The sequence below is a fragment of the Mobula birostris genome, chromosome 6 (assembly GCF_030028105.1).
Source record: "Mobula birostris isolate sMobBir1 chromosome 6, sMobBir1.hap1, whole genome shotgun sequence".
NCBI lineage: Eukaryota > Metazoa > Chordata > Chondrichthyes > Myliobatiformes > Myliobatidae > Mobula > Mobula birostris.
In genome coordinates, this window is record NC_092375.1 from 116,527,246 (window position 1) to 116,544,180 (window position 16,935).

General features: G+C 45.5%; 1 long non-coding RNA gene across 1 annotated transcript in view; it reads right to left on the reverse strand.

The window, feature by feature from the left end:
* Positions 1-754: 754 nt before the first annotated feature.
* The window catches only part of LOC140199877 (uncharacterized), an 85,118-nt gene continuing 68,937 nt past the window's right edge, over positions 755-16,935 (reverse strand). The window contains exon 3 of the long non-coding RNA XR_011886512.1: positions 755-840. This is a non-coding gene — a long non-coding RNA (uncharacterized lncRNA). The remainder of the gene's footprint in view (positions 841-16,935) is intronic.

Sequence of the window (16,935 nt, forward strand, 5' to 3'; positions counted from 1 at the left end):
GAAGTGGAGGTACTGCTGTGTCTTCTTGTTCAGGGTGGTGATATTAAGGGACCAGGTGAGGTTAATTTTGACGTGAACTCCCATGAATTTGGTGCACGTAACTCTCTCTACGGAGGAGACGTGAATTCACAGAGAGGGACTTCACCTTCTTGAAGTTCACAATGATTTCCTTTGTCCTCTCCACATTCTCCAGGCTTCAGTTGTTCTTCTCACACCAATCCACCAGCTGCTCCACTTCCTCCCTATACTCCATCTTGTCATCTTTTAACTGGATGACACATTTTGAGCAGAATCCTGTGAGATAGTCATGCATCAGGAGTGTGAGCAGCAATGGGCTGAGCACACAGCCTTGCGGAGAGCCAGTGCAGTGGGACAAGAGATGTCGCTAGCCACACAGACTGACTGTGACCTTACTGTTAAGAAGTCCAGCATCCAATTGCAGAGGGAAGTGTTGAGGCCCAGTGAGGACAGTTTCGCCACCAGTTTCTGGGCTATGATGGTGTTAAATGCTGAACTGAAGTCTATAAGCAGCAGTCTGGCATATGAGACCCCATTTTCCGGTTTGGACAGCATAGAGTGGAGGGCAGAGGCTATTGCATTGTCAGTGGATCATTTCAGTGATAAGCGAACTGGAAAGGGTCCAATGTAGCCGGAAGCAAGGCTTTAATGTGCTCCATGACCAAAGGAAATGATGACATCAGACAACGTACTCACACATTATGTTCCACATTGTCCAGTAAATCTGTGACGCCTCGCCTTATAGAATGGGTGCAGTCATGTCACATGTTGTGAGTGATGGAAGTGAACACCCTGTAGCGTTTGCATCATGTTCCCTTACTGCTGCAGAGAAAAAATATGCACAAATTAACAGATTGGTCTAGTTTGGCGGTGTAAACTATGGGAGAGAATTTGACCTCTTTACTAATCATCAGCCACCGGTGTCCATTTTCAAGCTAAAGAAGGGTACTTCACTGATGGCGGCAGCACGAGTGCAGAGGTGGGCTCTGTTTCTTGGGGGACACAATTACAAGATATTGAATTCAAGAGGATTACTAATCATGGAAATGCTGATGAGTTGTTCTGTTTATCCGTGGATAAGGAAATACCTGAAAAATTTACAAAGAAGGATACATTCTCTCTAATGCAAATCTAAGGGCTCCCTATTATGGCAGAAATGACCCAAAGGGAAACCAGAAAAGACCTCACACTGATGCAGGTCTACATAACCACCCAGAATGTCTGGAATGTGCAGCAGTCCAATTCCCCCATTCTTACCAGTGCTGAGATGGACTTGCCCTTGGCGAAGGATGCCTTTTCTGGGGATTGACAGTAGCACCATCCAAGCTGAGAGCTGAAGTGTTGGAAGAGCTACCTACCGGTCATCTAGGCATGGTCAAAATGAAGGCATTGGCTTGAAGCTTTGTCCAGTGGCCTGAGGTAGATCAGCAGATTAAGCAGATTGCCATGCACTGTGCAATATGCCAACACATCTAGAAGATTCCAAGAATAGCGCCTCTCCATTCTTGGGAAAGGCCTGAATTGCCCTTGCAGAGGACTTATGTGGATTTTGCTGGCCCATTCATGGGCACAAATTTCTTGGTAGTAGTGGATGCAGTTACAAAGTGGCCGGAAGTGTTCCCAACAGATTGCACTACAGCCTCACACACCGTTGTGTTGAGAAACCTTCTCTCAAGGACTGGTGTTCCAGAACACTTAGTCAGTGACAATGGACCACACTTAGTGGCGGAACAGTTTCATTCATTCCTAAAAATGAATGGAATAAGACCTATTGCATCTGCACTATACCACCCAGCTATGAATAGCTTGGTGGAAAGGTCTGTCCAGAGTCTAAAGAATGCACTGCGTGCAACCTCACTAACACTAAGTGAGAAGCTTGCCAATTTCCTCCTTGCATGTCGCAATGTAACAAACTCCACAGCCAACTACTTATTAGATTATGAGGACACTCAGTCCTCGTTTATTGTCATTTAGAAATGCATGCATTGAAAATTATACAATGTTCCTCCAGAATGATATCACAAAAAAACAGGACAAACCAAGACTAAAACTGACAAAACCACATAATTATAACATAATTATGCAAAGCAATACCATAATTTGATAAAGAGCAGACCATGGGCATGGTAAAAAAAAGTCTCGAAGTCCTGATAGACTCATCATCTCACACAGGTGGCAGAAGGGAGAAACTTTCCCTGCCATGAACCTCCAAGCGCCGCCAACTTGCCGATACATTGGAAGCACCCGACTGCAGCCAACTCTGAGTCTGTCCGAAAACTTCAAGCCTCCGACCAGCCCCTCTGATACAGCCTCTCCGAGAACCATCCTCTGCCGAGCGCTTTGACCCTGCCCCGGCCGCCAAGCAACAAGCAAAGCTGAGGACTCAGGGCCTTCTCCTCTGGAGATTCCAGACCACACAGTAGCAGCAGCAGCGAAGCAGGCATTTCAGAAGTTTCTCCAGATGTTCCTCTGTGCTCTCACGTCCATCTCCATCAAATCAGGATTGTGCACGGCACCCTACTTTACAAATAACAGACATCACCACTGGAGTGGCCGCTGTGAGCTGCATCGCGCCGCCATCTTCTCCTCCCGCCTTCTCCTACTCACCAGCTATGCTGTTCCTGGGCTATCCTTTGTGTTTGCACTTGGATCTCCTCAAACCCAATCACGAAGGAGAAACAGCTGAGACAAATTGAAGGCTCCTCAAGCAAGGAAGTTCGATGTTTCACTCCTGCACAAGGAGACCTGTCGAGGGACTACAGAGGTGATCAAAGATGGATACTTAAAAAGATTAAGGACGGAGCTGGACTACTCTCCTATATTATGGAGATTGCGTCTGATATCATCTGGAGATAGCACTTTGATCAACTGAGGAAAATAGAGTCAATTGTTAGATAAGAAACATGGCTACCATGATCAGATCCACTTCTTGCAGTCTCAGAACAACTCCTACAACCAGCACAGGAGAGGCAGCAGAACCTTTGACCGTTTGACAGCCACGAGTCCCACCTGCCAAGCAGAATGATCCCCCTTGTCAGGAAAGAGGTTATTGCACAAGGGTAAGAAATCCTCCACAGTGATTAAATCTTAAGGCCTGAATGGGACAATTTAACATTTACTATGCTGCAGATGTCCACATAGCAGTTGCATTGTGTAGTATGCTGCCTATGTAGTTAAGATGCTGTCTTGAGTTGGATTTCATAGATAGGCAGGGAGGAGTATTGTGTATTTAATATTTCAGTAATATTTGAGTAATTCTGTATATATATGTGTGTGTGTGTGTGTGTGTGTGTGTGTGTATAGTTTGATTAAGAATTCTTGTTCATTTCTTTAATTCATTACAGGTTACACGTATAAATACATGAAACGTATATATCGTCATGCTACCACACAATACATGTGCACCTCGCTTCAAATAAAAGGATAAAGTTAGACTCGCATTCCCGGCTCTCTTGTTTTTCTTTGAATTAATGTTTTGAAGTTACAAAGCGTAACATGTACCTCTATCAAATCTCCCTTCATTCTTGTTCACTCCAGGGAAAACGAAAGCCCGAATGTATTCGACCTTTCCCTATGACCCAGGTCCTCAATTCTTGGCAACATCATTGTAAATTTTTTTGTATTCTTCAAGTTTTACTGATATCTTTGTGTAAAGACGTGAGGTATGTTTAAGTCGCTGCTGGGCAGCTAATCAGATTTGGCAAGTTTCTCAGAGTGCGAAGTGAATGAGGGAAGTGGTAATGAGATAACATGGAGCACTTGCCAGATACACTGAGAGTGTTTACAAGATACAATCAGAATCTGTCTGTAGGACATCAGCTCCGTAATCAGTTCCGTCAAGGCTTGGAGTTGGGTGCTTTGCTTGGGATACTCATCAGCATCACTCAAACACTGGCAATAGAGCGAAGGCTTGCCCGCTTGGAGGTCCTCGTCAATGTGGAGTGGGTGGGAGAGCAGGGAGAAAACATCGCCATGGAAGCTGTGAAACAGTGGTTGGAAAGATCCGGGTAGACCTGAGCAGGAACTAGAGCATAATTTGCAGATAATTCACTGTTGAGGTGAGTAAGGTTTCCACGCTGGTTCAGGAACCTGATGGCTGAAGGGTAATAACTGATCCTGAACCTGATGATGTGGGACATAAGGCTCCTGTATCTCCTTCCCAATGGCAGCAGCGAGAAGAGAGCATGGCCCAGATGGTGAGGCTCCTTGATGATGGATGCTGCTTTGCTGTGACGGCTCCCCTTGTGCTCAGTGGTGGGGAGAGCTTTTCCTGCGATGGACTGGGCTGTATTCAAGAATTTTTGTAGGCTTTTCCACTCATGAACGATAGTGCTTCTGTACCAGGCCATGGGCAGCCAGCACCATTTTCCCAGAGCAGAAATGGCTCATACTAAAAGGCATAGTTTTAAGGTGATTGGAGGAAAGTATAGGAGGGTTGCCAGAGGTAGATCTTTCACCTAGAGAGTGGCGGGTGCATGGAACACCTGCCAGGGTTGGTGTTAGAGGCAGATACATTAGGGACATTTAAGAAGCTATTAGATAGACACATGGATGAAAGCAAAATGGAGGGTTATGTGGAAAGGAAGGTTTCGGATTGACTTTAGAGTGGTTTAAAGGGTCAGCACAACATTGTGGGCTGAAGGGCCTGTACAGCACTATTGTTCTATGTTTGATGTACTGTATTCCCAGATCCCTCTTTTCTACCACACTCCTCAGTGTCCTACTGTTCACTGAGCAAGTGCTAGCTTGGTATGACTTCCCGAACTGCAACACCTCAGACTTGTCTGCATTAAATTCCATCTGCCGTTTTTCCAGCTGGTCTGGAACACACTGCAAGCTTTAATAGTCTTCCTCGCTGTCCACTACAGCCCTAACCTTATTGTCATCACAAATTTGCTTATCCACTTCACCACATTATCATCCAGATCATTTATATAGGTGACAAAGGACCTAGCACTGACCCCTGCGACACAACTCAAGTCACAGGGCTCCAGTCAGAGAGGCAACCATCTACTACCACTCTCTGACTTCTCCCACAAAGCCAGTTTAACTACATCATCCTGAAAGGCCAAGCCTTCTCGGTAAGCCTCCCACATGGGACCTTGTCAAGGGCCTTGCTGAGGTATGAATTGTAACATGAGTTATAAAGGGAATTTGAAAATGAGTGTAGTTTGTGGAGTCAGTTGAGGTGAGTGAAGTTATCCACACTGGTTCAGGAGCCTGATGGTTGTAGGGTAAGAACTGTTGCTGAAGCCCGATGGCAGCTGCAAAAAGAGGGCATGGGCTGAATGGTAGGGGTCCTTGATGATGGATGCTGTTTTCCTGTGGCAGCATTCCTTGTTGGTGTACTTGATGGTGGGGAGGGTTTTGCATAAGATGTATCCACCACTTACTGAAGCATTTTCCACCCATTGAGCATTGGTGTGTCAATAAGACCATGTCATAGGAGCAGAAATGAGGCCATTCAGCCCATTAGGTCTGCTCTGCCATTTTATGATGGATGATTTATTATTCCCTTCCAACCCATTCTCCTGCCTTCTCCCCATGACCTTTGATGCCTTGCTATGATGTCTCCCACCTGCCTAGCCTGTCCATGTCACCCTGAAGGACTCACCACCCCTCCCCCACTCTTGCAGTCACACCAAGTTCCATGTCATCAACACACTTGGGAATGTGATGTTTTGATCTTCACCAAGATTGGTGGTAGAGTTCAATGAGGAGACTGTTGGTTTAGTTTGCTATGTTGACTGTTGGTGTAGTTCACTGAGGAGACTGTTGGTGTAGTTCAATGAGGAGACTGTTGATGTAGTTCAATGAGGAGATTGGTGGTAGAGTTCAATGAGGAGACTGCTGGTGTAGTTTGACCAGGAGACTGCTGGTGTAGTTTGACGAGGAGACTGCTGGTGTAGTTTGCTGAGACTGTTGGTGTAGTTCGCTGAGGAGACTGCTGGTGTAGTTTGCTGAGGAGACTGTTGGTGTAGTTTGACGAGGAGACTACTGGTGTAGTTTGATGAGGAGACTGCTGGTGTAGTTTGACGAGGAGACTGTTGGTGTAGTTTGACGAGGAGACTACTGGTGTAGTTTGACGAGGAGACTGCTGGTGTAGTTTGCTGAGGAGACTGTTGGTGTAGTTTGACGAGGAGACTGCTGGTGTAGTTTGACGAGGAGACTGCTGGTGTAGTTTGACGAGGAGATTGTTGGTGTAGTTTGCTGAGGAGATTGTTGGTGGAGTTCAATGAGGAGATTGTTGACATAGTTCGATGAAGAGATTATTCGTGTAGTTCAATGAGGAAGTTGTTCTTGTAGTTTGATGAGAAGATTGCTTGTTTATGTTGATGATGAGATTGATTTTTAGGATATGGAGAGTATTGGTATAGTACAGAGAATTTTGTTGTAATTTGATGAGGAGTTTTTTGTGTGTGGTTTATTGAGGTGACTGTCCATGTTGTTCATTGAGGAGATTGTTGCTGTGGTTGACGTGGAGGTATTTGGTGTAGTTTAACGCAGAGAATTTTGGTGTAGTTTGATGTGGAGGTTGTTGGTCTGTTTTCAGGTGGAGATTTTTGGTGAAATTTAATGATGAGATAGTTGTATTGTGATGTGGAGTTTGTTGTGTAGTTGTATGAGGAGATTATGGGCATAGTTTGAAAAGGAGATTGTTGGTGTAGTTTAATAAGGTGATTAATTAGATTAGATTATGATGACACGCAGTCCTCTTTTATTGTCATTTAGTAATGCATGCATTAAGAAATGATACAATATTCCTCCGGTGTGATATCACAGAAACACAGGTCAGACCAAGACTGAAAAACTGACAAAAACCACAAAATTATAACATATAGTTACAACAGTGCAACAATACCGTAATTTGATGAAGAACAGACCATGGGCACGGTAAAAGAAGTTCAAAGTCTCTCGAAAGTCCCACATCTCACGCAGACGGGAGAAGGTAGAAAACTCTCCCTGCCATGCCCGACCACGGTCCGACTCTGAGTCGTCCGAAAACTTTGAGCCTCCGACCAGCCCTCCGACACCAAGGACCGAGCACCATCTCTGCTGAGTGCTTCGACCCCAGCCCCGGCCGCCAGCAGCAGGCAAAGCCGAGGATTTGGGGCCTTCCCTCCGGAGATTCTTGATCGCACAGTAGCAGCGGCAGCGAACCAGGCATTTCAGAAGTTTCTCCAGATGTTCCTCTGTGCTTCTCACGGCTGTCTCCATCAAATCAGAATTGTGCATGTCTCCCTATTTAACAGATACAATATCATTTCACCGGAGAGGCTGCGCACGCTGCGTCGCGCCGCCATCTTCTCCTCCTGCCTTGATGGTGTGGATTAATATGAAGGTAGCTGGTGTAGCATCAATAGGAGATTGTGATGTAGGTTACTGAAGGCATTTTTGCTGCAGCTTGATGTGGAAATTTTTAGTGTTGATGATGAGAATATAATTTGTGCTGTTAGATAAACAACTTGGTGGAGATTTATGAGGAGATTGTTGGAGTAGATTTTTGAAGAGATTGTTAGCGTTGTTTGATGAGGAGGTGGTTGATGTACAGTACTATGCAAAAGTCTGAGCACCCTTTAATTTTTATATAATTTCTTTCAGATATTTATTTACCGTCCTCCGCATTAGTTTGTCAGAAAAAGGAGCAAATTTTGGATTTTAAACATTCATTTTCCAAAAAGTTGAATGTTACAGTGAAATTCTTGTATTTCATTACAGAAAGTGATGTATTAAGTAATGGACTGCTTTTCTTTTTTTTGTAATTTATTTTTCATTGAAGTTCATCATCAAGCAAACAATTCCATAAGATGTATTTCAGATATTGTACGTATGTATCATATAGTCATATTTGTCACAAATCTCCACATAATATTTATCTGAGGTATACACTTACAGAAATGAGAGGAAAGAAAGAACTAGCAAAAGGAGAAAACTATGTACAAGTAGGGAGTGATTTTTTTTACCACATATTCATTGATTTGTGAGAATAAAATCAGGTCTATGAGGTGTTATGTAGTTAAACCATTGAATCAAATTGTTCCAACTTATGATTAACAGATGCTATTATCTTCTCCATTTTGTAAATATCCATTGTAACTTCCATCCATGTGTTTAAAGTTGGGCTCTCCTGCGACAACCATTTCCTGGTGAGAGTCTTTTTACCAGCCGCCAGCAGTATATTCATTAAATATTTATCTCTTTTCAAGCATTCTTGAGGTATATACCCAAAATATATGTTCTTACCTTCTAAGGGTATTTCACATTTAAAGATGTCTTGTAGGGCAATTTTCCCACTCCAATAGTCTATGATAATGGTCTGCATTTTGATATTCCACAATTTCTCCAGCAAATAGGAAGGTTACTATCATAATGGAATTTCTGAGAGGGTGTAATAAAATATCGTAATAAGTTTTTCCATCTGAACTCCCTCCATTTCTGTGAACTGGTACACTTCCATTGATACGCCCATATCATTGTCCAGTCTTCCTCAGGTATAATTAATCCTCCTTCCTTCTCTCATTTTGTTTCAATGTATGAAGTTGAGTATGTTTTAAGATTTGAGAAACCCTTATACACGTTTGAAATGATTCTAATACCGTTATCTGAATTATACGCTTTTCTAAATAGCTCTATCAAACATGTACTTGCCTTGGTTGCATTTTTAACCATCCTATTAACATACTGCCACATCTGTAAATATCGATAAAAGTCTTGTTTTTCTATTAAGTGTTTCTCTTTAAGCATTTCAAAACTGAACAGTGTTCCTTCTTTCATTATAATGCAAAGAACTGTTATTCCTTTAGCTGTCCAGTCCTTAAATCTAGCATCCAGTTTATTCGGCGTAAAATCCGAGTCATATGCACACCATTTAAGAATTGCAATATCTCCCTCTAGTTTATATTTTTTGATAATAGTTTTCCATTTTTTAAGAGTCCATTTCATCCATGGGTTATCAATAGTATTTATGTACCTTTGTAGGTTATTATCAGCCAAAATTGCCTGTATGAGGATGGGAAGTATCCCCTCCTCAATGCTTTTCCATTGAGCATCACATGATGGATTGCACCAACATATCACGGCTCTCAACTGTGCTGCAAAATAGTAATCTCTAAGAGAAGGTAGGCCCCATCCTCCCTTTTCCTTGGCTAATTGCAAAGATTTGAGGCGAAATCTAGGACTTTTACCTTGCCATATATAACTTGATAACATTTTGTTCCATTCATTGAATTGATTTTGACTAATCTCTACTGGTAGGGTCTGAAAGAGATATAGTAGTCTGGGCAGTATATTCATTTTAATAGATTCAATCCTTGAACGGAGACTAAAAGAAGAAATTAGGTTTCATCTTGTTATATATTTTTTATATATAGGCTGATAATTGCATTTTGACAATTTTAGAACATAGAACATAGAATAGTACAGCACAATACAGGCCCTTCGGCCCACAATGTTGTGCCAACCCTCTAACCCTGCCTCCCATATAAGCCCCCACTTTAAATTCCTCCATATACCTGTCTAGTAGGCTCTTAAACTTCACTAGTGTATCTGCCTCCACCACTGACTCAGGCAGTGCATTCCACACACCAACCACTCTCTTGAGTAAGAAACCTTCCTCTAATATCCCCCTTGAACTTCCCACCCCTTACCTTAAAGCCATGTCCTCTTGTATTGAGCAGTGGTGTCCTGGGGAAGAGGCGCTGGCTATCCACTCTATCTATTCCTCTTATTATCTTGTACACCTCTATCATGTCTCCTCTCATCCTTCTCTCCAAAGAGGAAAGCCCGAGCTCCCTTAATCTCTGATCATAATCCATACCCTCTAAACCAGGCAGCATCCTGGTAAATCTCCTCTGTACCCTTTCCAATGCTTCCACATCCTTCCTATAGTGAGGCGACCAGAACTGGACACAATACTCCAAGTGTGGCCTAACCAGAGTTTTATTCATTGCGACTCTTAAGCTCTAACCCTCGACTTAGGAAAGCTAACACCCCATAAGCTTTCTTAACTACCCTATCTACCTGTGAGGCAACTTCCAGGGATCTGTAGACATGTACTCCCAGATCCCTCTGCTCCTCCACACTACCAAATATCCTGCCATTTACTTTGTACTCTGCCTTGGAGTTTGTCCTTCCAAAGTGTACCACCTCACTCTTCTCTGGGTTGAACTCCATCTGCCACTTCTCAGCCCACTTCTGCATCCTATCAATGTCTCTCTGCAATCTTTGACAATCCTCTACACTATCTACAACACCACCAACCTTTGTGTCGTCTGCAAACTTGCCAACCCACCCTTCTACTCCTACATCCAGGTAGTTAATAATAATCACGAAAAGTAGAGGTTCCAGAACAGATCCTTGTGGGACACCACTAGTCACAATCCTCCAATCTGAATGTACTCCCTCCACCACAACCCTCTGCCTTCTGCAGGCAAGCCAATTCTGAATCCACCTGGGCAACTTCCCTGGATCCCATGCCTTCTGACTTTCTGAATAAGCCTACCGTGTGGAACCTTGTCAAATGCCTTACTAAAATCCATATAGATCACATCCACTGCACTACCCTCATCTATATGCCTGGTCACCTCCTCAAAGAACTCTATCAGGCTTGTTAGACACGATCTGCCCTTCACAAAGCCATGCTGACTGTCCCTGATCAGACAATGATTCTCTAAATGACCAGAGATCCTATCTCTAAGAATCTTTTCCAACAGCTTTCCCACCACAGACGTAAGACTCACTGGTCTATAATTACCCAGACTATACCTACTACCCTTTTTGAACAAGGGAACAACATTCGCCTCCCTCTAATCCTCCGGCACCATTCCCGTGGACAATGAGGACATAAAGATCCTAGCCAGAGGCTCAGCAATCTTTTCCCCCGCCTCGTGGAGCAGCCTGGGGAATATTCCGTCAGGCCCCGGGGACTTATCCATCCTAATGTATTTTAACAACTCCAACACCTCCTCTCCCTTAATATCAGCATGCTCCAGAACATCAACCTCACTCATATTGTCCTCACCATCATCAAGTTCCCTCTCATTGGTGAATACCGAAGAGAAGTATTCATTAAGGACGTCGCTCACTTCCACAGCCTCCAGGCACATCTTCCCATCTTTATCTCTAATCGGTCCTACCTTCACTCCTGTCATCCTTTTTTTCTTCACATAATTGAAGAATGCCTTGGGGTTTTCCTTTACCCTACTCGCCAAGGCCTTCTCATGCCCCCTTCTTGCTCTTCTCAGCCCCTTCTTAAGCTCCTTTCTTGCTTCCCTATATTCCTCAATAGACCCATCTAATCCCTGTATCATAAACCTCATGTATGCTACCTTCTTCCATCTGACCAGATTTTCCACCTCACTTGTCACCCATGGTTCCTTCACCCTACCGTTCTTTATCTTCCTCACCGGGACAAATTTATCCCTAACATCCTGCAAGAGATCTCTAAACATCAACCACATGTCCAAAGTATATTTCCCTGCGAAAACATCATCCCAATTCACACCCGCAAGTTCTAGCCTTATAGCCTCATAATTTGCCCTTCCCCAATTAAAAATTTTCCTGTCCTCTCTGATTTTATCCTTTTCCATGATAATGCTAAAGGCCAGGGAGCAGTGGTCACTGTTCCCCAGATGCTCACTCACTGAGAGATCTGTGACCTGACCCGGTTCATTACCTAGTACTAGATCTAGTATGGCATTCCCCCTGGTCAGCCTGTCCACATACTGTGACAGGAATCCGTCCTGGACACACTTAACAAACTCTGCCCCATCTAAGCCCTTGGAAATAATCAGGTGCCAATCAATATTAGGGAAGTTAAAGTCACCCATGATGACAACCCTGTTATTTTTGCACCTTTCCAAAATCTGCCTCCCAATCTGCTCCTCGGTATCTCTGCTGCTACCAGGGGGCCTATAGAATACCCCCAATAGAGTAACTGCTCCCTTCCTGTTCCTGACTTCCACCCATACTGACTCAAAAGAGGATCCTGCTATATTACCCACCCATTCTGTAGCTGTAATAGTATCCCTGACCAGTAATGCCACCCCTCTTCCCCTTTTTCCGCCCTCTCTATCCCTCTTAAAGCACTGAAATCCAGGAATATTGAGAATCCATTCCTGCCCTGGTGCCAGCCAAGTCTCTGTAATGGCCACTACATCATAATTCCATGTACCTATTCAAGCTCTCAGTTCATCACCTTTGTTCCTGATGCTTCTTGCATTGAGGTACACACATTTCAGCCCTTCTACCTTACTGTCTTTACAACGTTTATTCTGCTTATCTTTCCTCAAAGCCTCTCTGTATGTTAGATCTGGCTTTACTCCATGCAGTTCTTTCACTGCTCTATCGCTCTGGGTCCCATCCCCCTCGCAAATTAGTTTAAACCCTCCCGAACCATGCTAGTAAACCCACCTGCAAGGATATTGCTCCCCCTCGAGTACAGGTGCAACACATCCAATCCGTATAGGTCCCACCTTCCCCAGAAGAGATCCCAATAATCTAAAAATCTAAAACCCTGCCCTCTGCACCAACTCCTCAGCCACGCATTCAACTGCCATCTCCTCCAATTCCTACCATCACTGTCACGTAGCACTGGCAGCAATCCTGAGAACGTCACCCTTGAGGTCCTGTACTTTAGTCTTCTGCCTAGTTCCCAAAACTCACATTTCAGGACCTCATCCTTCTTCCTGCCTATGTCATTGGTCCCAACATGTATCACGACTTCTGGTTGCTTTCCCTCTCGTACCAGGATGTCGTGCACCTGGTCAGAGACATCCCGGACCCTGGCACCTGGGAGGCAACAAACCATGCGGGTGTCCTTCTCACATCCACAAAATCTCCTGTCTGCTCCCCTGACTATAGAGTCTCCAATGACGACAGCTCTCCTCTTCTCCATCCCACCATTCTGCACCACAGGGTCAGACTCAGTGCCGGAGGCCCTGCCACCGTGGCTCACACCTGGTCGGTCGTCCCCGCCAACAGTATCCAGGACGGTAAACTTATTATTCAGGGGAATGGCTATAGGGGTGCTCTGCGCTACCCGTCTGCTCACCCTTGCTTTCCCCCCCTCTGACTGTCACCCAACGACCTGCTTCCGACAGCCTAGGTGTGACTACCTCCCTGTAGCTCTCATCTATGACTGCCTCATTCTCCCTTATGAGTCAAAGGTCATCCAGCTGCTGCTCCAGATTCCTTACACGGTCTTCCAGATCGCCCAGCCGTATGCACTTCTGGCAGATGTGACTCTGCGGGAGAGGGGCGTTCCCCCAAGACTGCCACATCTCACATGAGAGGCACATCACCGTCTCAGGAGACATTGTAAAAACTAACTGCAAGCAAGCTTGTCCTCCGCCTCTTCTCATCGAAGCCTCAAAGCTCCACTCCTTCACTGGCCCACTCACTCGCTGGCCGCTTTGCTTGAGCTATCCCTCTATTTATCTGTTTGAGTTTTTCAAAATGCTTTGTCACCTGACCTCGATTGCCCAATCAGCTGCTTTCTGCTGAGTCTGAGCTATTCAAATCTTGATTGTCTAATCAACAGCTTTCTGCTGATCTATTCAAATCTTGATTGACTTGATTGCACAGACCAACTGCCAAAACTGCCAGAATCTCTCGAGTCAAAGCCTCAAAGCTCCACTCCTTCACTGGCCCACTCACTCACTAATGATGCCCAAATATTTGAAAGACTCTGTTTGCCATGCCCAGGGATAACTACTTTCAATTTCTCTTGGTGGGCTATAGTGATATGAAAGTAATTGCATTTTATCTATATTAATCTTGTATCCTGATAATTGACCATATTGTTCAAAGGATTGCATCAACTTAGGTAAAGAGTATTTTGGTTGCCCTAGATAGATCAAAATGTCATCCGCGTAACAGGCCAATTTATGCTCTGTCCCCTTAATAGTAATTCCCCTGATATCTTCATTTTGTCTGATGTGTTGAGCTAATGGTTCCAGATATAATGCGAAGAGTAGCAGTGACCATGCACAACCCTGTCTCGTGCCCCTTTCTAGGGTAAAACTATTTGATAACTATTGGCAGACACGAGGAAATCTGCAGATGCTGGAAATTCAAGCAACACACACAAAAAATGCTGGTGAACACGGCAGGCCAGACAGCATCCATAGGAAGAGGTACAGTTGACGCTTTGGGCCGGGACCCTTCATCAGGACTAACTGAAAGAAGAGCTAGTAAGAGATTTGAAAGTGGGAGGGGGAGGGGGAGATCCAAAATGATAGGAGAAGACAGGAGGGGGAGGGATGGAGCCAAGAGCTGGACAGGTGATTGGCAAAAGACTGGAGAAGGGAGAGGATCATGGGACAGGAAGCCTGGGGAGAAAGAGAAGGAGGGAGGGGAGCCTGGAGGGTGGACAGCAGGCAAGGAGTTATAGTGAGAGGGACAGAGGGAGAAAAAAAAAGAGAGAAAAAAAGGGGAAAAATAAAAAATACATAAAATATATATTAAATAAATAAATAACGGATGGAGTGTGAAGAGGAGGAGGGACAGTAACTGAAGTTAGAGAAGTCAATATTCATGCCATCAGGTTGGAGGCTACCCAGACGGAATATAAGGTGCTGTTCCTCCAACTGAGTGTGGCTTCATCTTTACAGTAGAGGAGGCCGTGGATAGACATGTCAGAATGGGAATGGGATGTGGAATTAAAATGTGTGGCCACTGGAGATCCTGCTTTCTCTGGCGGACAGAGCGTAGGTGTTCAGCAAAACGATCTCTCAGTCTGCGTCAGGTCTCGCCAATATATAGAAGGCCACATCGGGAGCACCGGATGCAGTATATCACCCCAGCCGACTCACAGGTGAAGTGTCGCCTCACCTGGAAGGACTGTCTGGGGCCCTGAATGGTGGTGAGGGAGGAAGTGTAAGGGCATGTGTAGCACTTATTCCGCTTACAAGGATAAGTGCCAGGAGGGAGATCAGTGGGGAGGGATGAGGGGGACGAATGGACAAGGGAGTCGCGTAGGGAGCGATCCCTGCTGAAAGCGGGGGGGGGGAGGGAAAGATGTGCTTGGTGGTGGGATCCCATTGGAGGTGGCGGTAGTTACGGAGAATTATATGTTGGACCTGGAGGCTGGTGGGGTGGTAGGTGAGGACAAGGGGAACCCTATTCCTAGTGAGTGGGTGGGAGGATGGGGTGAGAGCAGATGTGCGTGAAATGGGAGAGGTGCATTTGAGAGCATAGTGATGGTGAGGAAGGGAAGCCTCTTTCTTTAAAAAAGGAAGACACCTCCTTCGTTCTGGAATGAAAAGCCTCATCCTGAGAGCAGATGCGGTGAAGACGGAGGAATTGCGAGAAGGGGATGGCGTTTTTGCAAGAGACAGGGTGAGAAGAGGAATAGTCCAGATAGCTGTGAGAGTCAGTAGGCTTATAGCAGACATCAGTAGATAAGCTGTCTCCAGAGATAGAGACAGAAGGATCTAGAAAGGGTGAGGGAGATGTTGGAAATGGAAAAGGTAAACTTGAGGGCAGGGTGAAAGTTGGAGGCAAAGTTAATGAAGTCAACGAGTTCAGCATGCGTGCAGGAAGCAGCGCCAATGCAGTCGTCGATGTAGCGAAGGAAAAGTGGGGGACAGATACCAGAATAGGCACGGAACATAGATTGTTCCACAAAGCCAACGAAAAGGCAGCATAGCTAGGACCCATACGGGTGCCCATAGCTACACCTTTAGTTTGGAGGAAGTGGGAGGAGCCAAAGGAGAAGTTATTAAGAGTAAGGACTAATTCCGCTAGACGGAGCAGAGTGGTGGTAGAGGGAACTGATTAGGTCTGGAATCCAAAAAGAAGTGGAGAGCTTTGAGACCTTCCTGATGGGGGATGGAGGTATATAGGGACTGGACACCCATGGTGAAAATAAAGCGATGGGGGCCGGAGAACTTAAAATCATCGAAAAGTTTAAGAGCGTGAGAAGTGTCACGAACATAGGTGGGAAGGGATTGAACAAGGGGGGGATAAAACCGTGTCGAGGTATGCAGAAATGAGTTCAGTGGGGCAGGAGCAAGCTGAGACAATAGGTCGGCCAGGACAGGCAGGTTTATGGATCTTGGGTAGGAGGTAGAAACGGGAAGTGTGGGGTGTGGGAACTGTAAGGTTGTTAGCAATGGATGGGAGATCCCCTGAGCGGATAAAGTTGGTGATGGTGTGGGAGACAATGGCCTGGTGCTCCTTAGTGGGGTCATAATCGAGGAGTAAATAACAGGAGGCATCCACAAGTTGATGCTGTGCCTCGGCAAGGTAGAGGTCAGTTCACCAGACTACAACAGCACCTCACTTATCGGCGGGTTTAATAATAAGGTTAGGATTAGTGCGGAGGGAGTGGAGAGCAGAGCGTTCGGAAGGAGCGAGGTTGGAATGGGAACAAGGTGCGGTGAAATCGAGACGGTTGATGTCCCATCAGCAGTTAGCAATAAAGAGATCCAGAGCAGGCAGAAGACCAAAGTGGGGTGTCCATGAAGAGGAGGAGGGTTGAAGACGGGAGAAGGGGTCATCGGTGGGGGTGGGAGAGTCCTTGTCGAAGAAGTAGGCTCGAAGACGGAGCCAGCGGAAGAAGAGTTCAGCATCATGGCGAACGCGGAACTCGCTGAGGTGTGGGCGAAGGGGGACAAAGGTACGGCATGGACTAGAAGGGCTGAGATGGCCTGTTTCCATGCTGCGATTGTTATATGGTAAGGCCCTTACTGAGGACAGAGCGCTCTGCCTCAGAGAGTGGAAGGTTGGAGGAGATGGTAAGGACCTGGCACAGATGAGAGCTGGGATCAGAGGGGAGAGGGAGGTTAGTAGTGTTAGTGGAGAGGGGAAGGTTGGGGTGAGAGGAAGACGGAGCCTCTGAGGGCCCTGGAGCTGACGGTGGGATCTGAGGGAGACGGGGTTGCAGAGTGGTGGTGGGGGAAGGGGAGACGGGAG